The 24,983-nt window shown below is 46.5% G+C and overlaps 1 protein-coding gene across 11 annotated transcripts in view; it reads left to right on the top strand.

Moving 5' to 3' along the window:
- Positions 1-24,983, top strand: part of ZBTB20 (zinc finger and BTB domain containing 20) — a 1,106,032-nt gene that overhangs the window by 873,717 nt on the left and 207,332 nt on the right. For all 11 annotated transcript variants that reach the window (XR_012232516.1, XR_012232517.1, XM_073577073.1 and 8 more), the window contains one exon: positions 21,767-21,886. The gene's annotated coding sequence lies outside the window, so the exon portion shown is untranslated. The remainder of the gene's footprint in view (positions 1-21,766; positions 21,887-24,983) is intronic.

The raw sequence follows: 24,983 nt of genomic DNA, 5'->3' as shown, positions 1-24,983 counted from the left end.
TTACATGACTTTTGGATATGGGACGGACCCCTACTCCATCTTAAAACCACCATAACTACATTAAACCTAGGCACTGGAATAAATACACAAAACTCATTGTTTTGGTTGTCAAAATTTATTTAAATCACAGGATAAAAACAACCACAGTAGGAGTCAGGTGAAGTGCTAGTACAATGGGATTCACAAGTCCTGTGATCTCCCCAGCTGTCTGACATCCAGCACAGACAACCATAAAGGGGCGGCACAGGACAGACAGCCATAAAGGGGCGGCACCAGGACAGACAGCCATAAAGGGGTGGCACCAGAACAGACAGCCATAAAGGGGCGGCACCAGGACAGACAGTCATAAAGGGGCGGCACCAGAACAGACAGCCATAAAGGGGCAGCACCAGGACAGACAGTCATAAAGGGGCGGCACCAGAACAGACAACCATAAAGGGGCGGCACCAGGACAGACAGTCATAAAGGGGCGGCACCAGAACAGACAACCATAAAGGGGCGGCACCAGGACAGACAGCCATAAAGGGGCAGCACGCACTGGCTTGCCATTCAAACATAGCCAGTAATCTTTCAGAGCACCAATTACCCTATTATCCTAACTCCTGTGCTTAACCACTGTGCCCGCCCCTAATTACAACGTCCATGAGGCTGGCCACCAAAGCCGAGCCTGTTCACCACCATGACGCTTTTACCTCATCTATTAGTTAAAATGAGTCCACCTTAACTTGTCTGCAACTTCCACCTGACTCCTAAACTGCCACCAAAGAGACCATTTGACACCTTAAATGGACTCGACCGCCATCAACCATGCCTAATAAAGCCATCAACCATTTCTACAAACTATGGAAAGACTGTGCCTACAAACAAGGAACAAAATTCCAGAGCTCCGACAGAATAATTTTATCCATGCAACTCTACCAAATTGTGATCGATAATACAGTAACTAAAGCGAAATAAGTCACTAAACATCCTGTAATGAGGATCCCATAATGGGGAATGTGAAAGTAAACCATAATAAAGGTGGAGCCAAAGTCTGATACCTGTATAATGACCTCTGTCGTGCCTCAATAACTATTATACTGCATGTATCGTAGCCAGCTCTAATAATTCACCAATTCACAGTTTTTGGTTCTAGAAACCACCATTATGTACAGTAGCTGTGCTGTGCAGTAATCATTTCTGAATCCCACTTACAACTACTACCCGAAAAGTGATGAGTATATATAAATAAGAAAGATATTATAAATAGTGAGTAATTAAAAGCTATACACAATATATCAACTTTATAACCGACCACATTAAATAACTTTCATAATATCTGGACATACTATTTGAAATAAACCTATAGAAGAAAAAGTCTACGAAGGCATTATTAATGACCCTGCCACTCATTGTTAATTATTTTTCAGGCACTTGGTGAAATTTACCATTAAGGCTGAGTTCACACGTGGCTTTTTTTCGCGTTTCCACGGCGGTTTTAACCGTGCGATTTTGCCGCGAAAACGCGAAAAATAAGCATCCCATGCATTCCTATGGGATTCCGCAATGCTGTGCTAATGCTGCGGTTTTTACCGCGGCGGAATCGCTTCGCGGTAAAAAACGCAGCATGCTCATTTGCGGAATCGCGGCGATCCCGCACCCATAGGAATGCATTGTTCCGCTTACTTCCCGCATGTGGCTGTGCCCACCATGCGGAAAGTAAGCAGAACAATTGCGGATGGTACCCACGGTCCGGAGGAGAGGAGACTGTCCTCCGGGCTCTGGGTAACATATCCCTATAAAAAATAGAATTTAAAATAAAAAATATTGTTATTCTTACCTTCCGGCGTCCCGCACACCATTCCCGCCTCTCTCCACGCTCCCGGTCCCAGTAAGCCTTTGCGAAAATTCCCGCGATGGCGTCCGTTTTCGCGGGATCGCGAAGTCTCGCGGTCATTCACGCGATGTCATCTCGAATTACCGCGAGACATCGCGATCCCGCGAGAACGGACGTCATCGCGGGCATTTTCGCAAAGGATTACTGGGAACGGATGCGCGGGACGTCGGAAGGTAAGAATAACACTATTTTTTATTTTTTTTTACAGTCTATCTTTTACTACTGATGCCGCATAGGCGGCCTCAGTAGTAAAAAGTTGATCACACTCGTCAAACACTGTTTGACGAGTGTGACCAACCTGTCAATCAGTTCTCCAAGCGATGCTACAGATCGCTTGGAAAACGCTAGCATTTTGCAAGCTAAATACGCTTGCAAAATGCTAGTTTTTCCGCGGGAATTTAAAATGCGATTTTCCCGCCGAATGGAATTCCAGAATTCTCGCGGTAATTTCCGCGAGAGTTCCGGTACGTGTGCACTTAGCCTTAAAGCTCCACCTTGGTCAAAGGCATCAGGAATAGGCATATTACCCTTCGTGTTAATGCACTTGATTACTTTACCCTTAGCCACTCCCATCGACTGAAAGGCACCCAGGTTAGGTACATTGCTCTTCAGATTAGAGCACTGGATTACTGCATTGTCCAGACAACAACTTTGAAAGAAACAGGAGTTGGTCAATATAAACAGTCAAAATCCATTCCTCAGCATTCTCAAGTCACATGAAAAAAGAAAGTCCTTGAAGCTACAGGTTGTATTGAAAAGCATGCCTACCTGTTTTTCTTCTCCCCTCCTGCCGCTGTTTCTAGCTCGGAGTAGCCAATTTATTCTGTAGGCATGCAAAATATGATTGCTATGATCTCAGGGAGTTTACCCCAACAGGGTCTTATAAGATATAAATGCTTCTGGAGACCAGGGGGCCATACAGTGATGGTCACCCATCCACACCAGGGGGGCCATACCTGATATGGTTGCCCCTCCACACCAGGGGGCCATACCAGAGATGGTTGCCCCTCCACACCAGGGGGCCATACCTGAGATGGTTACCCCTCCACACCAGGGTGCCATACCTGAGATGGCTACCCCTCCACACCAGGGGGCCATATCTGAGATAGTTACCCCTACACACCTCTACACCAGGGGGCCATACCAGAGATGGTTGCCTCTCAACACCAGGGTCCCATACCTGAGATGGTTACCCCTCCACACCAGGGGGCCATAACTGAGATGGCTACCCCTCCACACCAGGGGGCCATATCTGAAATGCTTACCCCTCCACACCAGGGGGTCATACTGTGATGGACATCCCTCCAAACCAGGTGTCCATACCCAAGATGGTTACCCGTCCACACCATGGGGCCATACCTGAGATGGTTACTACTCCACACCAGCGAACCATACCCAAGATGGTTATCCCTCCATACCAGGGTGTCATATTGTGATGGACACATAAACCAAACCATGGATCCATACCTGAGATGGTTACCCTTCCATACTGGTTACCACTATTGACCAAATTATAAGTAACTTCAAGAGCCCACTAAAAAGGAAAAATAAATAACTGCTTTTTATGTATTATATAGATCCATATAATGACCAGTAACAGTGTATCCACATGACAGCTTATTGTGAAGTTTAATTGAAAAAGGATGTGTCTTTCACTAAACACTAATTTTGAGAACTCTTTTCCCCCACAACCATTAAAAAAAATCAGTTTCTGAAATGTATAAAATGTGAGATAAGTGAGGATGAAGCACCATGTATGCACATATGTTAGAGTTTACAACCAAGGTATACAACAGGTTGAGACTGAAAAATATCCCATCATAAGGTCAGATGTGGTGTGTGATGGACAATGTTATGTTATATGCTGCAACAATAAATGAGGAGAAGCCGCCTGCTCCTCTACAGCAGTTACAGACAGACACAGCTCTAATCACCAGCTGCACATAAATAGTAAGAAATATAATATGTAGGTCTAGTACAAGCTGCCATAAGTGTATGTGCAGAAGACTGCAAGGTCTGTACCCCAGTCAGTCACGCCACCTACATACAATAGACGAGAGACGGCTGAAAAATGAGCCTGTGATGTGTCCTCCAGAACAAGATGCAACATCACACTAGGAATGCCCACTCACCGCCCCACCATGAGTTATTAGTGCCCACTCACTGCCCCACCATGTACTGAGTTATTAGTGCCCACTCACCGCCTGTCATGTGCTGCGTTATTAGTGCTCACTCACCGCTTGCCATGTGCTGAGTTATTAGTGCCCACTCACCGCCTGCCATGTGCTGAGTTATTAGTGCTGACTCACCGTTCCGCCATGTGCTGCGTTACTAGTGCCCACTCACCTCCCCGCCATGTGCGGAGTTATTAGTGCCCACTCACCGCTCCGCCATGTGCTGAGTTATTAGAGCCCACTCACCGCCATGTGCTGTTATTAGTGCCCACGCACCGTACTGCCATGTGCTGAGTTGTTAGTGCCCACTCACCACTCCACCATGTGCTGAGTTATTATTGCCAACTCACTGCTCCGCCATGTGCAGAGTTATTAGTGCCCACTCACTGCTCCGCCATGTGCTGAGTTATTAGTGCCCACTCACAGCAGCACCATGTGCTGAGTTATTAGTGCCCACTCACTGCACTGCCATGTGCTGAGTTATTAGTGCCCACTCACTGCTCTGCCATGTGCTGAGTTATTAGTGCCCCACTCACTGCCTGGCCATGTGCTGAGTTATTAGTGCCCACTCACTGCACCGCCATGTGCTGAGTTATTAGTGCCCACTCACTGCACCGCCATGTGCTGAGTTATTAGTGCCCACTCACTGCTCCGCCATCTGCTGAGTTATTAGTGCCCACTCACCGCACCACCATGCGCTGAGTTTTTAGTGCCCACTCACTGCTCCGCCATCTGCTGAGTTATTAGTGCCCACTCACCGCACCACCATGCGCTGAGTTTTTAGTGCCCACTCACTGCTCCGCCATGTGCTGAGTTATTAATACCCACTCATCGCACCACCATGTGCTGAGTTATTAGTGCCCACTCACTGCACCGCCATGTGCTGAGTTATTAGTGCCCACTCACTGCACCGCCATGTGCTGAGTTATTAGTGCCCACTCATCGCACCACCATGTGCTGAGTTATTAGTGCCCACTCACTGCACCGCCATGTGCTGAGTTATTAATGCCCACTCACCGCTCCATCATGTGCTGAGTTATTAGTGCCCACTCTCCGCTCCACCATATGCTTAGTTATTAGTGCCCACTCACCGCACCACCATGTGCTGAGTTATTAGTGCCCCACTCACTACTCGCCATGTGCTGAGTTATTAGTGCCCACTCACTGCACCGCCATGTGCTGAGTTATTAGTGCCCACTCATCGCACCACCATGTGCTGAGTTATTAGTGCCCACTCACTGCACCGCCATGTGCTGAGTTATTAGTGCCCACTCACCGCTCCATCATGTGCTGAGTTATTAGTGCCCACTCTCCGCTCCACCATATGCTTAGTTATTAGTGCCCACTCACCGCACCACCATGTGCTGAGTTATTAGTGCCCCACTCACTACTCGCCATGTGCTGAGTTATTAGTGCCCACTACCCGCTTCACCATGTGCTGAGTTATTCCAAAATTATTTATTTTATTTATGATAAAACACATATGATAAAGCTCCAGGTAATCCAGTCAGGCCTGTGCTATCCACCATCTAAGGAAATATAAAACAAGCACTTGATGGGTATATACCGATCCTGCAAACATATGAGGGGGACAATATGCAGAAACAGGATGGATATATCAAGCAGGACAGTGTGCCACATAAGAGGAATAAAAGCTGCCATAGCTACAGAAATAAAGCACTGAGCTGGAAGTCATGTTCAGATTATATGTACAGCGCAGAAAATAACCTGGAGACACAGGCTCTGTATACATGGCATGATCCGTATATAGCAGAGTGAGGGATGATAACATGTAATACAGGTCTGTATACATGATCAGTATACAGCACAGGGATGGAGCCTTTACACAGACACCACATATAAAGTATAGTGAGGAGAATAACCTGGATGCACATGATCTGTATACATGATGAGTATACAGCACAGGGATGGAGCTTGTACCCAGATACCACATATATCATGATAGTAACCTGGATACACAGGATCTGTACACCCAGCATGATTAGTATATAGCAGAGATGGGGGCCACATACAAAATGCCACATACGTAGTGAGGAGTGATAACCTGTACCACAGGATTTGTATACATGATAAGTATACAGCACAGGGATGGAGCCTGTACCCAAATACCACACATATATAGTGAAAGTAACCTGGATACACAGGATCTGTACACCCAGCATCATCAGTATGTAGCAGAGATGAGGTCACATACAGGTTACCAGACTCCATAAGTGGTAAGGGGGATAATCAGCACACAACAGGGTCAGTATACACTGCACTGACTTAGGCCCCCGTCACACATAGCGATGCACCAGCAATCCCGACAACGATATGACCTTGTCAGGATCGCTGGTGTGTCGCTACATGATCGCTGGTGAGCTGCCAAACAGGCAGATCTCACCAGCGATGAGGACCAGCGACGACGCAGGTAACAAGCGAGGGCGGCGCTTAGAAACCTGCTGTTTACCTTGGTTACCAGCTCCCTGCACCAGCGGGCTGGTATCTAAGGTACACAGTGGGTTTCTAAGCGACGCCCGGCGCTTAGAAAGCCGCGGTTTACCTTGGATACCAGCTCGCTGATCGCTGGTTTCCCACCTGCCACACGCAGCGATGCGTGCTGGCCAGCGGGAGACCAACAATCAAAAAAAGTCCAGGGCTTTCCAGAACGATCACCGATACCCGCCGTGGGGGGCGGTCGCTGATACCTGTCACACACAGTGATATCGCTGGTGAGATCGCTGTTTCGTCACAAAACTTGTGACTCAGCTGCGATCTCGCTGTGTGTGACGGGGCTTTATTAGAGTGCAGCCTCTTATCATACATATACCATCCCTGGACTGCTCCTCTCCCACCAGTGTCTCTAGTACATGTGACTGCCCAGCTCCACCATATAGATCATAGTGATGGCAGACACTGTATGTGTCCATGCTCTGTCCTATCATATACAGTATATACCATGCCCTGACTGCTCATCTCTCACCAGTGTCTAGTACATGTGACTGCCCGGCTCCACCATAGACAGCATAGTAATGGCAGACACTATGTGTCAATGCTCTGCCCTCCCACACAGTAATGGCAGATATCTGCTCACCACCCTTGTTCCCCATATGATACAGTCCACAGCACCCAGAACTCGTGAAGACGCTGTATAATACAGCAGTAATATGTGATATATCAGCCATGTCTGCAGGGAGGTCACACAGCAGCGGCCTCTGCAGTGAGTAAGGTAAGTTGTAGCAGACACATGAGGGAACATGGTGCCTACATGAATTTCTGAGGTAATACTGATCCCATATATGATGTAGGAGCTGATACTACACTAGTACATGATGTCTGAGGTGAATGTGGAGTAGTATATCAGCCATGTGTGCAGGGAGGGCACACAGGAGCGGCCTCTGCAGTGTGTGACATACCTCCCAACTTTTGAAGAAGGGAAAGAGGGACAAAGGCTGCGGCGCGCCGCAAATTTTAGGCCACGCCCCAACCACACCCATTTTCACGACTAGTCACACCCATGTCCACGCCCAGTCGCACCCATTTAGCACTGCTGATCACTGCTATTAGGGGCATAGTGACTGGCATTATGGGCACAGTGGCTGGTACTTACTGGTAGTAAGGAAAAGAAAGAAAAAAAAACAGAGAAAAAAGAAAGTAAAGAAAGAAAGGAGAGCGAGAGAGAAAGAGAGAAAGAAAAAGAGAGGGAAAGACAGAACAGAGAAATAGAAAGAAACAGAGAGAAAGAAAGAAAGATTCTATAAAGATACTATAGCAGTCCGGCTCCCATTGTAGTGCCCCCCTGAGCCTCCCGATGCAGGACATATCGTGATCCGCTCACATGGCCGGCATCCCTGATTCCAATGCGATCCCGCTGTCCTCTCTGTCGGAGGAGGACACGGTGATGGATCTGAAGCATTCCTGGTTCCGTCACAATTTTCTCATGAAATTATCTCATTTCTGGTCAGCTTCCAGCACATCACTTTGAGTGGAACGTCATGTGCGAGTTTTAAAGTGCTCCTTGAGGCTCCGCCGTGTACTCTGTGTCCGTGGGAAGCGCCCACTTTGTATGCCTCGTACACACTTGGCTCCGCTCCATACATCCAGTACACATATGGCTCCACTCTGCACACACACGGCTCTGCTCTGTACACCAAGTACACGCGCGGCTCCTCTCCGTACACCTCGCTCGTACGCATGTGGCTCTGCTCCGTACACCCCGTACACACACGGCTCTGCTCTGTACACCTCGTACACACACAGCTCTGCTCCGTACACCTTGTACACACACGGCTCTGCTCCGTACACCTCGTACACACACAGCTCTGCTCCGTACACCTTGTACACACACAGCTCTGCTCCGTACACCTTGTACACACACGGCTCTGCTCCGTACACCTCGTACACACACAGCTCTGCTCCGTACACCTTGTACACACACAGCTCTGCTCCGTACACCTTGTACACACACGGCTCTGCTCCGTACACCTCGTACACACACGGTTCTGCTACATCCACACTGTAAACCTATCCTGACCCCACACAGAAACTTTACCTCATCCAGCACAGCAGACCAGACTCCTGCAGAGAGCAGACAGACATGGAGGGGGCAGACACAGCCCCTGATTATGTGACCCCTGACTCCTCCCCTCTCACAGGTGCTGTGCGCACAGAACACACACAGCCCAGTCACATAGACACGGAGGGCCCTGATCATGTGACCCCTGACTCCTCCGCTCTCACAGGTCCTCTGCGCACAGAGAGAACACACACAGCCCAGCCACATCATTGCAGGCTGCGGTGCGTCTATCTGGGACGGCGAGCATGGCGTCGGTGGATGTGGGGGCGTGGCGGCTCAGTGCAATGCAGGAAAAAGACCGTCCTACGTTGGAGGGGTGTCAAAAATGGGACTGTCCCTCGGGAATCGGGACGCTATGGTGTGAGGTAACTTGTAGCAGACACATAATGTAACATGGCAGCTACATGAGGTAATATTAATCCCATATATGATGTAGGAGCTGATACTACACTAGTACATGTTGTCTGAGGTGAATGTGGAGTAGTATATCAGACATGTTTGCAGGGAGGTCACACAGCAGCGGCCTCGGCAGTGTGTGAGGTAACTTGTAGCAGACACATGAGGGAGCATGGCGGCTGCATGAATTTCTGAGGTAATATTAATCCCATATATGATGTAGGAGCTGATACTACACTAGTACACACTGCCTGAGGTGAATGTGCTCCTATCATCTGTAATGTGAGGTGATGACCCCAGTATTATACTCCATGACACTGCAGACTTGTTTCCTCCAGTTCATCAAGTGAGAGGGAGAGAGACAGTTACCTCCTCTATATAAGCCCCACCGTCCTCACGGTAACAGCAGGCACAGACATACTGCGCTCCTTCCTCTTAAAGCAACATCACTCTTTCTTAAAATCTACACTGCTATACAAAGCTGCAGGAGTTACAGGTCCAACGCCCCCAAAGTCAAGTCCTCCTCTGCTAGTGTTTTAGAACCAGTGGTGGCACCAATATCACAGATTGATTTCATTATGTGTCTGCTACAAGTTACCTCCACCACCTTGACCACTTGCAATCCGGCTTCCGGCCACACCACTCCACTGAAACTGCCCTAACTAAGGTCACCAATGACCTACTAGCCACCAAGGCCAAGCGACACTACTCTGTCCTCCTCCTCCTGGACCTGTCGGCTGCCTTTGACACAGTGGACCACTCCCTATTACTACAGACCCTCTCATCTCTTGGTATCACAGGCTTGGCCCTATCTTGGATTGCGTCATACTTAGCAGACCGGACATTCAGTGTCTCCCATTCGCACACCACCTCCTCACCTCTCCCCCTATCCGTCGGAGTCCCTCAAGGTTCAGTCCTAGGACTCCTGCTCTTCTCCATTTACACCTTCAGCCTCGGACAGCTCATAGAGTCTCATGGTTTTCAGTATCACCTCTATGCTGATGACACACAGATCTACATCTCTGGACCAGATATCACCTCCCTACTAAACAGAATCCCTCAATGTCTGACTGCTATTTCATCCTTCTTCTCCGCTAGATTTCTAAAACTTAATATGGACAAAACAGAATTAATCATCTTTCGCCCATCTCACGTGACCCCCCCAACAGACCTATCCATTAAAGTAAACGGCTGCCCACTCTCTCCAGTCCCACAAGCTCGCTGCCTCGGGGTTATCCTTGACACTGATCTCTCTTTCAAACCACATATCCAAGCCTTTTCCGCTTCCTGCCGACTTCAACTCAAAAATATTTCACAGATCCGTACATTCCTCAACCAAGACTGCAAAAACCCTAGTCCATGCCCTCATCATCTCCCGCCTTGACTACTGCAACCTCATGCTCTGCGGCCTCCCCTCTAACACTCTCGCACCCCTCCAATCTATTCTAAACTCTGCTGCCCGACTAATCCACCTGTCCCCCCGCTATTCCCCGGCCTCTCCCCTCTGTCAATCCCTGCACTGGCTCCCTATTACCCAAAGACTCCAGTTCAAAACCCTAACCATGACATACAAAGCCATCCACAAACTGAGTCCTCCGTACATCTGTGACCTAGTCTCCCGGTACTTACCTGCACGAAACCTCCGATCCTCACAAGATCTCCTCCTGTACTCTCCTCTTATCTCCTCTTCCCACAATCGCATACAAGATTTCTCCCGCGCATCCCCTCTACTCTGGAACTCCCTACCACAACATATCAGACTCTCGCCTACCATGGAAACCTTCAAAAAGAACTTGAAGACCTACCTCTTCCGACAAGCCTACAACTTGCAGTAACCACCGATCGACCAAACCGCTGCACGACCAGCTCTACCCTCACCTACTGTATTATCACCCATCCCTTGTAGATTGTGAGCCCTCGCGGGCAGGGTCCTCTCTCATCCTGTACCAGTCGTGACTTGTATTGTTTAAGATTACTGTACTTGTATATATTATGTACACCCCTCCTCACATGTAAAGCGCCATGGAATAAATGGCGCTATAATAATTAATAATAATAAAATAGTGACCCTTTTACTCTTCCTTTTTTAATGAGGCTCAAACCAGCTGCTACTGCAAGAAAAATGTTGTACTTTTAGGGGATGTTCACTTTTGCAACCAATGTTTTGAATCTCCAATGTAGAAAAAAACACCATAACTTTGTAAAATTCTGATTAGAAATATCACTCTGCTTTATGTATGCAATCCCTATGCAAAACCATGTGTCTCCGTGGTTACAGACTCATCGCTCCTTCTCTTCCCAGACAGATGAAAAGGCTCCAAGGCGAGACAGACACGGTTTGTTTTGAGCCTGTAGACACGTGGCTATGCATCGGAACGCTATTCAGAAAATGGATTTCTGTATTTTTTTAGTTAAGACTGTTTGCTAAGTTGCTTTATTTTTCTGACATAAAAAATCTACAAATACTGTACATACTTAATTCCATTAAAACATTTTTGGATATAAAAAAATATTTTACTCCAAGATTAAAGTTATTCATGACATGGGAAAAAGAGAATCCTCCTTAGCTGTGTGAAGGGATTCTTCTCGGTAAGAGAAATTGTTTAATTCTTTATTGAGCATTTTGGATCTTCCCAAGTAGAAGAACAGAATAACCAGTAGGGAACGAGTCCCAAATCATAGTTGTTGACTTATGAGTACCCACTATACTCAGCCCCTTTCCCTCCTCCCACTCCCAGACCCACTGAACTCCATACCCCCTCCACTCAGTCCCATAACCCCCATCCACTCAGCCCAGTACCCCCACTATACTCAGCCCCATACCACCCCCTCTCCACTCAGCCCTGTACCCCCCTCCCACCCCCACTCCACTGAGCCCCATACCACCCCCTCTCCACTCAGCCCCGTACAAACCCACAATACTCAGCCCCATATCACCCCCACTCCACTCAGCCCTGTACCCTTCTCCCTACCCTCCAATCCACTCAGCTTCATACCCCCACTCTACTCGGCCCCATAACCCCCCATCCACTCAGCCCAGTGCCCAGTACCCCCACGATACTCAGTCCCATACCACCCCCCTCCCACCTCCCACTCCACTCAGCCCCATACCCCCCACAATACTCAGCCCCATACCACCCCCACTCAGCCCGAACCCTACTCCAACTCTCCACTGAGCCCCATACCCCCCACTCCGCTCAGGACAGTGCCCAGTTCCCCGACTATACTCAGCCCCATACCACCCCCTCTCCACTCAGCCCCATACCCCCCTCCCACCCCCACTCCATTCAGCCCCATACCCCCCACAATACTCAGCCCCATACCACCCCCACCCCACTCAGCCCCAAACCCTACTCCCACTCTCCACTGAACCCCATACCACCCACTCCGCTCAGCCCAGTACCCCCACTATACTTAACCCCACACTACCCCCTCTCCACTCAGCCCTGTATTCACTTCCCACTCCACTCAGCCCCGTACCCCCTCCCACCCCGCACTCCACTCAGCCCCGTAACCCCCACTAAGCCCCATACCACCCACACTCCACTCAGCCCTGTATCCTCCTTTCACTCACACTCCACTAAGCCCAGTAACCCCCCACTAAGCCCCATACCACCTCCATTCCACTCAGCCCTGTACCCTTCTTCCACCCCCGTACTCCACTCAGCCCCATACGCCCCACTCCACTCAGCCCTGTAAACCCCACTATACTTAGCCCCATACCACCCCACTCGGCCCTGTACCCTCCTTCCACCCCCCCACTCAACTCAGCTCCGTAACCCCCCATAATACATAGCCCCATACCACCCCACTCCACTCAGCCCCGTACCCTTCTTCCACCCCACACTCCACTCAGCCCTGTAACCCCTCCACTCAGCCCAGTACACCCACTATACTCAACCCCATACCACCCCCTCTCCACTCAGCCCCGTACTCCCCTCCCACCACCCACTCCACTCATCCCCGTACCCTCCTCCCATCCCCCACTCCACTCAGCCCTGTATCCCCCCACTCCATTCGGCACCATACTCCCCACCACTGCTAAGTATCCATGGCTTAAAGTGTAAATCACAGATTTGAGAGTTTACAAGTGAAAGTGTGCAGTAATTTTGATTTTAAAAATTTGGAACATTACTCTTCTGAAAGAATATTCCAAAATACCAAATTTTCCTCTTTGATATAGATATTATTTTAGCTTTATGCAGGAGATGGTGGAATATTACTCTTCTATTGGTGTATTGTAACTATCGGTCTTCGCATTTGCCCACTACTTATGGGACAGGTTACACTGGTGAGGATCACTCTCTGCATCCATCCCTGCTAGGATACTCTGACGCTTACAAGGTATGAGCCACGGCAGGGGTCGTGGCCACTAACACACATGGAGTGTCCCTTTAATAGGATGTGACCTCTCTCACCCGCGTTCAGTCTAATGTGCATTAATGTGGCGGGATACTGGGCTGCCGAGAGCGGGCGAGCAGTGTGAAATGACCGCCTTGTGAATATTTGATGGCGTCTCTACTCTCCGCTCACAGCCAGGCAATGATTGTCTGGAGATCTGCTTAATATTTCACAAGGATAATACAGATTCAGTGTTCCTGGCTGATCTTAGAATTAAGGGGGTTAAATGATGTCAGCCGTGCACAGCAGCGTCATCTGTTTACATGTGCGACTGATATCAGCCCCGCCACCGAGTGTTCATCATACTGTGATCTCTGTCCCATTGTATTGGGGGCAAGAAACCCCCCTGTGAAAGAGGTCTGGTCATATGTGGGTAGATGTGTCTCTGTGTATATGATGTGTGTGTGTCCAGGAAACGTGTATGGATGTGGGTAACGTGTATGCATGATGCATGTGTATGTATGTTTGATGTGTATGCATGATGCATGTGTATGTGTATATACATGTATATATTATGCTTGTGTATTTATGTAGGATATATGTGTATGTATGATGTATGTATGTTATGCGTGTGTGTATGTATCTGTGTGTGTAATATGTGTATTTGTGTGTCCATGTAACATGTGTAATCTGTGTATGTAATGTGTATGTATGATGCATGTGTATGTATGTTTGTGTATGTGTATAAATATATGTGTCTGTTATGCATATGTGTGTACATGTAACATGTGTAATATGTGTATGCAATGTGTTTGCAATATGTGTGTATGATTCATGTGTATTTATTTTTGATGTATTATATATATACACTCACTGGCCACTTTATTAGGTACACCATGCTAGTAAGGGGTCGGACCCCCTTTTGCCTTCAGAACTGCCTCAATTCTTCGTGGCAGAGATTCAACAAGGTGCTGGAAGCATTCCTCAGAGATTTTGGACCATATTGACATGATGGCATCACACAGTTGGCGCAGATTTGTCGGCTGCACATCCCTGATGCGAATCTCCCGTTCCACCACATCCCAAAGATGCTCTATTGGATTGAGATCTGGTGACTGAGGAGGCCATTTGAGTACAGTGAACTCATTGTCATGTTCAAGAAACCAATCTGAGATGATTCGAGCTTTATGACATGGCGCATTATCCTGCTGAAAGTAGCCATCAGATGTTGGGTACATTGTGGTCATAAAGGGATGGACATGGTCAGCAACAATACTCAGGTAGGCTGTGGCGTTGCAACGATGCTCAATTGGTACCAAGGGGCCCAAAGAGTGCCAAGAAAAAATTCCCCACACCATGACACCACCACCACCAGCCTGAACCGTTGATACAAGGCAGGATGGATCTATGCTTTCATGTTGTTTACGCCAAATTCTGACCCTACCATCCGAATGTCGCAGCAGAAATCGAGACTCATCAGACCAGGCAACGTTTTTCCAATCTTCTACTGTCCAATTTCGATGAGCTTGTGCAAATTGTAGCCTCAGTTTCCTGTTCTTAGCTGAGAGGAGTGGTACCCAGTGTGGTCTTCTGCTGCTGTAGCCCATCTGCCTCAAAGTTCGACGCACTGTGCGTTCAGAGATGCTCTTCTGCCTACCTTGGTTGTAACGGGTGGCAATTTGAGTCACTGTTGCCTTTCTATCAGCTCGAACCAGTCTGCCCATTCTCCTCTGACCTCTGGCATCAACAAGGCATTTCCGGCCACAGAACTGCCGCTCACTGGATTTTTTTTCTTTTTCGGACCATTCTCTGTAAACCCTAGAGATGGTTGTGCGTGAAAATCCCAGTAGATCAGCAGTTTCTGAAATACTCAGACCAGCCCTTCTGGCACCAACAATCATGCCACGTTCAAAGGCACTCAAATCACCTTTCTTCCCCATACTGATGCTCGGTTTGAACTGCAGGAGATTGTCTTGACCATATCTACATGCCTAAATGCACTGAGTTGCCGCCATGTGATTGGCTGATTTGAAATTAAGTCTTAACACACAGTTGGACAGGTGTACCTAATAAAGTGGCCAGTGAGTGTATATATATATATATGTGTGTGTATATATGTGTTTGTTATGCATGTGTATGTGTGCATGTATGTACGGTATCTATGTGTGTCTGTACTATATGTGTAAGAAGTGTATATATGATGCATGTGTGTATATGTGTATAATGCATGTGTAGGTATATGTGTGTATGAATATATATGTGTCTATTATGCATGTTTACATGTGAATGTATGTATGTGTGTATGCAATATGAGCATGTAATATGTGTGTAAGAAGTGTATGTATGATGGATGGATTTATGTATGGTGCGTGTGTGTATATACAGTGGGGCAAAAAAGTATTTAGTCAGTCAGCAATAGTGCAAGATCCACCACTTAAAAAGATGAGAGGCGTCTGTAATTTACATCATAGGTAGACCTCAACTATGGGAGACAAACTGAGAAAAAAAAATCCAGAAAATCACATTGTCTGTTTTTTTTTCATTTTATTTGCATATTATGGTGGAAAATAAGTATTTGGTCAGAAACAAGCAATCAAGATTTCTGGCTCTCACAGACCTGTAACTTCTTCTTTAAGAGTCTCCTCTTTCCTCCACTCATTACCTGTAGTAATGGCACCTGTTTAAACTTGTTATCAGTATAAAAAGTCACCTGTGCACACCCTCAAACAGTCTGACTCCAAACTCCACTATGGTGAAGACCAAAGAGCTGTCAAAGGACACCAGAAACAAAATTGTAGCCCTGCACCAGGCTGGGAAGACTGAATCTGCAATAGCCAACCAGCTTGGAGTGAAGAAATCAACTGTGGGAGCAATAATTAGAAAATGGAAGACATACAAGACCACTGATAATCTCCCTCGATCTGGTGCTCCACGCAAAATCCCACCCCGTGGGGTCAGAATGATCACAAGAACGGTGAGCAAAAATCCCAGAACCACGCGGGGGGACCTAGTGAATGAACTGCAGAGAGCTGGGACCAATGTAACAAGGCCTACCATAAGTAACACACTACGCCACCATGGACTCAGATCCTGCAGTGCCAGACGTGTCCCACTGCTTAAGCCTGTACATGTCCGGGCCCGTCTGAAGTTTGCTAGAGAGCATTTGGATGATCCAGAGGAGTTTTGGGAGAATGTCCTATGGTCTGATGAAACCAAACTGGAACTGTTTGGTAGAAACACAACTTGTCGTGTTTGGAGGAAAAAGAATACTGAGTTGCATCCATCAAACACCATACCTACTGTAAAGCATGGTGGTGGAAACATCATGCTTTGGGGCTGTTTCTCTGCAAAGGGGCCAGGACGACTGATCCGGGTACATGAAAGAATGAATGGGGCCATGTATCGTGAGATTTTGAGTGCAAACCTCCTTCCATCAGCAAGGGCATTGATGATGAAACGTGGCTGGGTCTTTCAACATGACAATGATCCAAAGCACACCGCCAGGGCAACGAAGGAGTGGCTTCGTAAGAAGCATTTCAAGGTCCTGGAGTGGCCTAGCCAGTCTCCAGATCTCAACCCTATAGAAAACCTTTGGAGGGAGTTGAAAGTCCGTGTTGCCAAGCGAAAAGCCAAAAACATCACTGCTCTAGAGGAGATCTGCATGGAGGAATGGGCCAACATACCAACAACAATGTGTGGCAACCTTGTGAAGACTTACAGAAAACGTTTGACCTCTGTCATTGCCAACAAAGGATATATCACAAAGTATTGACATGAAATTTTGTTTCTGACCAAATACTTATTTTCCACCATAATATGCAAATAAAATGAAAAAAAAACAGACAATGTGATTTTCTGGATTTTTTTTTCTCAGTTTGTCTCCCATAGTTGAGGTCTACCTATCATGTAAATTACAGACGCCTCTCATCTTTTTAAGTGGTGGAACTTGCACTATTGCTGACTGACTAAATACTTATACAGTGGGGCAAAAAAGTATTTAGTCAGTCAGCAATAGTGCAAGTTCCACCACTTAAAAAGATGAGAGGCGTCTGTAATTTACATCATAGGTAGACCTCAACTATGGGAGACAAACTGAGAAAAAAAAATCCAGAAAATCACATTGTCTGTTTTTTTTTCATTTTATTTGCATATTATGGTGGAAAATAAGTATTTGGTCAGAAACAAAATTTCATCTCAATACTTTGTGATATATCCTTTGTTGGCAATGACAGAGGTCAAACGTTTTCTGTAAGTCTTCACAAGGTTGCCACACACTGTTGTTGGTATGTTGGCCCATTCCTCCATGCAGATCTCCTCTAGAGCAGTGATGTTTTTGGCTTTTCGCTTGGCAACACGGACTTTCAACTCCCTCCAAAGGTTTTCTATAGGGTTGAGATCTGGAGACTGGCTAGGCCACTCCAGGACCTTGAAATGCTTCTTACGAAGCCACTCCTTCGTTGCCCTGGCGGTGTGCTTTGGATCATTGTCATGTTGAAAGACCCAGCCACGTTTCATCTTCAATGCCCTTGCTGATGGAAGGAGGTTTGCACTCAAAATCTCACGATACATGGCCCCATTCATTCTTTCATGTACCCGGATCAGTCGTCCTGGCCCCTTTGCAGAGAAACAGCCCCAAAGCATGATGTTTCCACCACCATGCTTTACAGTAGGTATGGTGTTTGATGGATGCAACTCAGTATTCTTTTTCCTCCAAACACGACAAGTTGTGTTTCTACCAAACAGTTCCAGTTTGGTTTCATCAGACCATAGGACATTCTCCCAAAACTCCTCTGGATCATCCAAATGCTCTCTAGCAAACTTCAGACGGGCCCGGACATGTACAGGCTTAAGCAGTGGGACACGTCTGGCACTGCAGGATCTGAGTCCATGGTGGCGTAGTGTGTTACTTATGGTAGGCCTTGTTACATTGGTCCCAGCTCTCTGCAGTTCATTCACTAGGTCCCCCCGCGTGGTTCTGGGATTTTTGCTCACCGTTCTTGTGATCATTCTGACCCCACGGGGTGGGATTTTGCGTGGAGCACCAGATTGAGGGAGATTATCAGTGGTCTTGTATGTCTTCCATTTTCTAATTATTGCTCCCACAGTTGATTTCTTCACTCCAAGCTGGTTGGCTATTGCAGATTCAGTCTTCCCAGCCTGGTGCAGGGCTACAATTTTGTTTCTGGTGTCCTTTGACAGCTCTTTGGTCTTCACCATAGTGGAGTTTGGAGTCAGACTGTTTGAGGGTGTGCACAGGTGTCTTTTTATACTGATAACTAGTTTAAACAGGTGCCATTACTACAGGTAATGAGTGGAGGAAAGAGGAGACTCTTAAAGAAGAAGTTACAGGTCTGTGAGAGCCAGAAATCTTGATTGCTTGTTTCTGACCAAATACTTATTTTCCACCATTATATGCAAATAAAATGAAAAAAAAACAGACAATGTGATTTTCTGGATTTTTTTTTCTTAGTTTGTCTCCCATAGTTGAGGTCTACCTATGATGTAAATTACAGACGCCTCTCATCTTTTTAAGTGGTGGAACTTGCACTATTGCTGACTGACTAAATTCTTTTTTTCCCCACTGTATATATATGTGTGTGTATAATGCATGTGTATGTATATGTGTGCATGAATACATATAGGTATAGGGGTGGTGTGTGTATATACTGTGTGTGTGTGTATATATATATATATATATATATATATACAGTATATATAATATGTGTGTGTGTCTATTATGCATCGGTATATGTGTGTGTATGTAATGTGTATGTAATATGTATGTAAGAAGTGTATGCATGATGCATTTGTGTGTATATGTGTATGAGTATGTGTGTATATATACATATGTGTCTTATGCTCTTATGCATGTGTGTATGTGAATGTATGTATGTATCTGTGTGCATGTAATATGAGTGTATATATATATATGTGTAATAAGTGTAGGTATGTTTGATATGTGTGTATATGATACGTATTATGTATTGAGTGTGTGCATGTATCATGTGTATACACATGTAAAATATTGTGTATATGATATGTGTGTACCATGTGTGTATGTATGTGCAGCTGCCAGAGCTGAAACATGAAGAGAGGATAGAATTTAACGCAATGATAGGTCAGACATGGGGCAAATATATCATCGCCCATCCACTGGCTGTGATGATAAACTTCAGATACTATGAATTTGGGAAGCATCTGAACCCCGGTAATAATCACCAGCAGAGATGATCCCTCCAGGGTCTGTGTGTAGGTGCTGTGTATGTATAATGTATGTATCTTGTATCATACGTGTGTCTGGGAGGTGTATATATGTATAATGTGTGTACAGACTCTGCTCATTGTCTCCTGTGTGTATGTATCATATGTATGTCTGTGGCGTGTAGAACGTGTACAGACTGTTCATTTATTCCCGTGTGTATGTATCATACGCGTGTCTTTGGCACGTATAACATGTACAGACTCTGCTCATTGTCTCCTGTGTGTATGTATGATATGTATGTCTGTGGCGTATATAACGTGTACAGACTCTGCTCATTGTTTCCGCTGTGGGGTTATCATGTGGTGATGGCACAGGACAGGTGACATTACCACTGTCTCTGCTGCCTGGCACAGCGGATCAGCAGCACATACAGCGCCTTGCGAAAGTATTCGGCCCCCTGGAACTTTTCAGCCATTTCCACATATCAGGCTTCAAACATAAAGATACCAAATGTAAATTTTTGGTGAAGAATCAACAACAAGTGGGACACAATTGTGAAGTTGAATGAAATTTATTGGTTATTTTAAATTTTTGTGGAAATTCAGAAACTGAAAAGTGGGGCGTGCAATATTATTCGGCCCCTTTAACTTAATATTTTGTTGCGCCACCTTTTGCTGCGATTGCAGCTGCAAGTCGCTTGGGATATGTCTCTATCAGTTTTGTACATCGAAAGACTGAAATTCTTGCCCATTCTTCCTTGGCAAACAGCTCGAGCTCAGTGAGGTTGGATGGAGATCGTTTGTGAACAGCAGTTTTCAGCTCTTTCCACAGATTCTCGATTGGATTCAGGTCTGGACTGTGACTTGGCCATTTTAACACCTGGATACATTTATTTGTGAACCATCCCATTGTAGATTCTGCTTTATGTTTGGGATCATTGTCTTGTTGGAAGACAAATCTCCGTCCCAGTCTCAGGTCTTTTGCAGACTCCAACAGGTTTTCTTCAAGAATGGTCCTGTATTTGGCTCCATCCATCTTCCCATCAATTTTAACCATCTTCCTTGTCCCTGCTGAAGAAAAGCAGGCCCAAACCATGATGTTGCCACCACCATGCTTGACAGTGGGGATGGTGTGTTCAGGGTGATGAGCTGTGTTGCCTTTACGCCAAACATATCGTTTGGTATTGTTGCCAAAAAGTTCGATTTTGGTTTCATCTGACCAGAGCACCTTCTTCCACATGTTTGGTGTGTCTGCCAGGTGGTTTGTTACAAACTTTAAACAACACTTTTTATGGATATCTTTGAGAAATGGCTTTCTTCTTGCCACTCTTCCATAAAGGCCAGATTTATGCAGTGTACGACTGATTGTTGTCCTATGGACAGACTGTCCCACCTCAGCTGTAGATCTCTGCAGTTCATCCAGAGTGATCATGGGCCTCTTGGCTGCATCTCTGATCAGTCTTCTCCTTGTTTGAGATGAAAGTTTAGAGGGATGGCCGGGTCTTGGTAGATTTGCAGTGGTATGATACTCCTTCCATTTCAGTATGATCGCTTGCACAGTGCTTCTTAGGATGTTTAATGTTTTGGAAATCATTTTGTATCCAAATCCAGCTTTATACTTCTCCACAACAGTATCACGGACTTGCCTGTTGTGTTCCTTGGTCTTCATGATGCTCTCTGTGCTTCATACAGAACCCTGAGACTATCACAGAGCAGGTGCATTTATTCGGAGACTTGATTACACACAGGTGGATTATATTTATCATCATTAGTCATTTAGGACAACACTGGATCATTCAGAGATCCACAATGAACTTCTGGAGTGAGTTTGCTGCACTGAAAGTAAAGGGGCTGAATAATATTGCACACCCCACTTTTCGAATTTCCACAAAAATTTAAAATAACCAATAAATTTCATTCAACTTCACAATTGTGGCCCACTTGTTGTTGATTCTTCACCAAAAATTCACATTTGGTATCTTTATGTTTGAAGCATGATATGTGGGAAAAGGTTGAAAAGTTCCAGGGGGCCGAATACTTTTGCAAGGCACTGTATGTACATTGTGGGGATCCTGCTGATTAGAGTGTCAGCTCCCGGGCGAGGGTGACCTCTCCAGTCTTGTACTTTCTGATTCTTCTTACCCATGTAAAACCTACAGTCATAGACATATTTCTTTATGTTTGTTTGTCTTCTTCCCTTAGGTGACTGCTGGCTGAAACTCGCGAGATTCGGGGATATCGCCCATGTTTATGAGACCCTTCAGGAGAGCGGGAATGAGCAGCGGCCGTAGACCCAGACGCCCAGACCTGCCGCACTAAAAGGTACGTGGAGACGTCTACAAGATGCTCTATGTGTCGGGCAGCATTGCCATGTCTTGTAATGCATGGACACGTCAGGAAATCTTTGTTTTTTTCTCGTTTTATTGACTTTGATTTGTGCTCCAATCACATCCAAAGCTGCATAAATAATGTTGCCAGCTGTCAATTACTTTCTCTGCCTCCTAGGCAGCTGTCCTCCTATCCTGTGATGAGAGGGGATAGGAGCACAATAGAGTGACACTCAGCTCCCACTTGCAGCAAAGCAGGTGCTGAGAGTCATTAGCATATCGTATTGTATTCTATGCGCTAGTGTGACACCAGCCTGAGAGACACACAGACAATACACGTGTTCTGCAGCTTTTAGTGTTTTATCTGTGCAGAGTGCTGGATTCACAGCTACACTGCTCAGCACTGCTGTATAATGTCCTCCATGCTGCTGCTTTTGAACATTTGTTATATAGAGACAAGAAAGTAATAACCTGTGTTTTCTGTGTGCTGAGTATAGGAGACATTATAGCAGCTAGTAACAGTAGCTCAGAAGAGACAACTGAGATGGAGATCGATCCTGCAGAGTGCAAAACTGGTGAAAATGTGGAAAACAAGACATGTAATGTTTATGACTTGTTATTCCTCATGTGCACACAGTGGCTTATCCTGAAAAGTCACCTGGAGCGACAGGTTCATGTTGAAGTTATCGTCCATGTCCTGTGATCGGCCAGATTTGCCCTGTAGGAGCTTAGTATGGATGGGTGACACTGTGACGGCTGACATATTGGAATATCCGCTTTTGCAGCGGTACTTCACTCATTGGGTATGGCAGCCACTTTAGTGATGGCCGCCCCCCTCTATGTGCTGACACCCAGCTTTCCCAGGAGCAGATATTAATAATGATTCCTTCTAGCAGCGACAGACGAGGACGACGTGTATTTCCTGCAGACTTTAGTGCAATAAAGCCCTAATGGAATGTGCAGCGGCCGCGGCGGTGGAGTATCAAGTGTCCGAGGCTCCGATTGTTTACGTTTATTTTGGATCCACTGTCTGTGAATTCTTTGTCCTCAGAGGACCTCTGCTCCATCTTCTCCTCACCCAGTCCTCGCTGCTGCCTCCGACTGACTGCGCTCAGATCCATTTACTGGGAGAGATCAGGTTCTGAAAAAAAAAAAGTTTGGTTTTGCACCAAAAAGCCTCTCAGTGGATATCAGAGGGAACATAAGATAAGAATATCAGATGCAGGGAGGAGACAAATCCCCACTGCCGTGCCGGCTCCAGGTAAACGATAGGCCGGGAAGGATAAGAGGTAGACAATTCCCACCGCCCCGGTCCCACGCCGCCCGGGCCTATAGGTGGCGGCACAAAACCATTGAAGGGAGAGGGGATCCGAGATGCTTACCTCAAACCGCTCGGCTGTCTCTAGCACTGCCAAAAATCCGGGGCACCGTGCCAGACACCCAAGCGGAGGGAGAGCATGGACCATAAGATTCTGACGATCGGCTAATTATGGTTTATGAATTTCAGCTTTAATCTGCAGTTCACTGAGTCCTGATTAAATATCAGTTAAACACAATTAAAGTTTGTGTTGTGTTTCCCTCTCTTGATCAGAATAATTAGAGACTACGCCGCTCATGTCACCAGTCACAGGCAGAATTTTTTTCCTCCCTCCCCCCTCTCGTAAATGAATATGTTTCTTTAAAAGCAGTTTTACGGCACCAGCTGTTGGTATTATTTTGCATCTCGCTGCTATCATTGCACAGATTATCGATAGTCTAAACTCTAAACCTTTCACAATCGCTGCCGGCACCCCTCCGCCACCATTGCTACCGGCACTTGTCCGCCGCCATCACTGCCGGTCTATTGCAGAATCCAGGCAGGAAGTTCAGTGCAAAAGTATTCTCCCACCCCTCCTACAATCTCAGGTGTAGGGAGACTTAAGGGCCCGTTACACATAGCGATATCGCTAGCAATATCGCTGTGACGTCACTGGTTTTGTGACGTAGCAGCGATATTGCTAGCGATATCGCTACATGTGATACTTACCTCCGACCGGCTCCCCGCTGGCTATCGCTGATCGCGCGAGAAGGTCCTGGACCATTTCTGGTCGGGCGCTTCCTGTGGCGCCGACGAGCGACGCGCGGGCCGGAGGACGTCAGGATCGCCGCGTCTGACAGGTAAGTAGCGACCCCCGACCCCTGCTATGTCGCTGGTGAGATCTGCCTATGTGGCAGCTTACTAGCGACCACTTAGCAATGCACCAGCGATCTGTATCGTTGTCGGGATCGCTGGTGCATCGCTAAGTGTAACGGTACCCTTATAGGCCGTGCAATGTTACCTAGGAAAATAAATATGCAAATAACCTCTCTAAAGAGAAGGAGAGCTGGGTCTCTAGTGCCGCCTAGTGGTGGCAGCAATCCTAGGAGTCAATATTGATGCTAAAACAGGATCGTCTCCCAAAGGTAAGGACTCCTTTTGTAGACACTTATTCAGAGTCCTTGTCAGTGCAAAGTGGATGGATGAGAGGCCTTCAATGGAAGGTGTAAAGGGGGACATTTCTCCTTAATGAGAACACTAAGAGCTGGCAAGTGAAAATAGAATCATAGAATCGTATAGTTGAAAGGGACCTCCTGCGCCATCTGGTCCAACCCCCTGCTCAAAGCAGGATTCGCTAAATCATCCCAGACAGATGTCTGTCCAGCCTCTGTTTGAAGACTTCTATTGAACGAGAACTCACCACATCTCGTGGCAGCCTGTTCCACTCATTGATCACTCTAACCGTCAAAAAGTTTTTTCTAATATCTAATCTGTGTCTCCTCCCATTCAGTTTCATCCCATTGCTTCTAGTCTTTCCTTGTGCAAATGAGAATAAAGATGATCCTTCTACAATGTGACAGCCCTTGAGATATTTGTAGACAGCTATTAAGTCTCCTCTCAGTCTTCTCTTTTGCAAGCTAAACAATCCCAAATCCTGCAACCTTTCCTCATAAGACAGGGTTTGCAGACCGGTCACCATTCTGGTCGCTCTTTTCTGAACTTGCTCCAGTTTTGTTGATGTCTTTTTTAAAATGTGGTGCCCAAAACTTGACAAAATATTCCAGATGAGGTCCGA

This window comes from Dendrobates tinctorius, unplaced genomic scaffold, assembly GCF_039654945.1.
Source record: "Dendrobates tinctorius isolate UK_male_01 unplaced genomic scaffold, ASM3965494v1 ptg000054l, whole genome shotgun sequence".
In the NCBI taxonomy this organism is placed as follows: Eukaryota; Metazoa; Chordata; class Amphibia; order Anura; family Dendrobatidae; genus Dendrobates; species Dendrobates tinctorius.
Note: the sequence above shows the minus strand (reverse complement) of the source record. Positions and strands in the feature narration are given on the sequence as shown.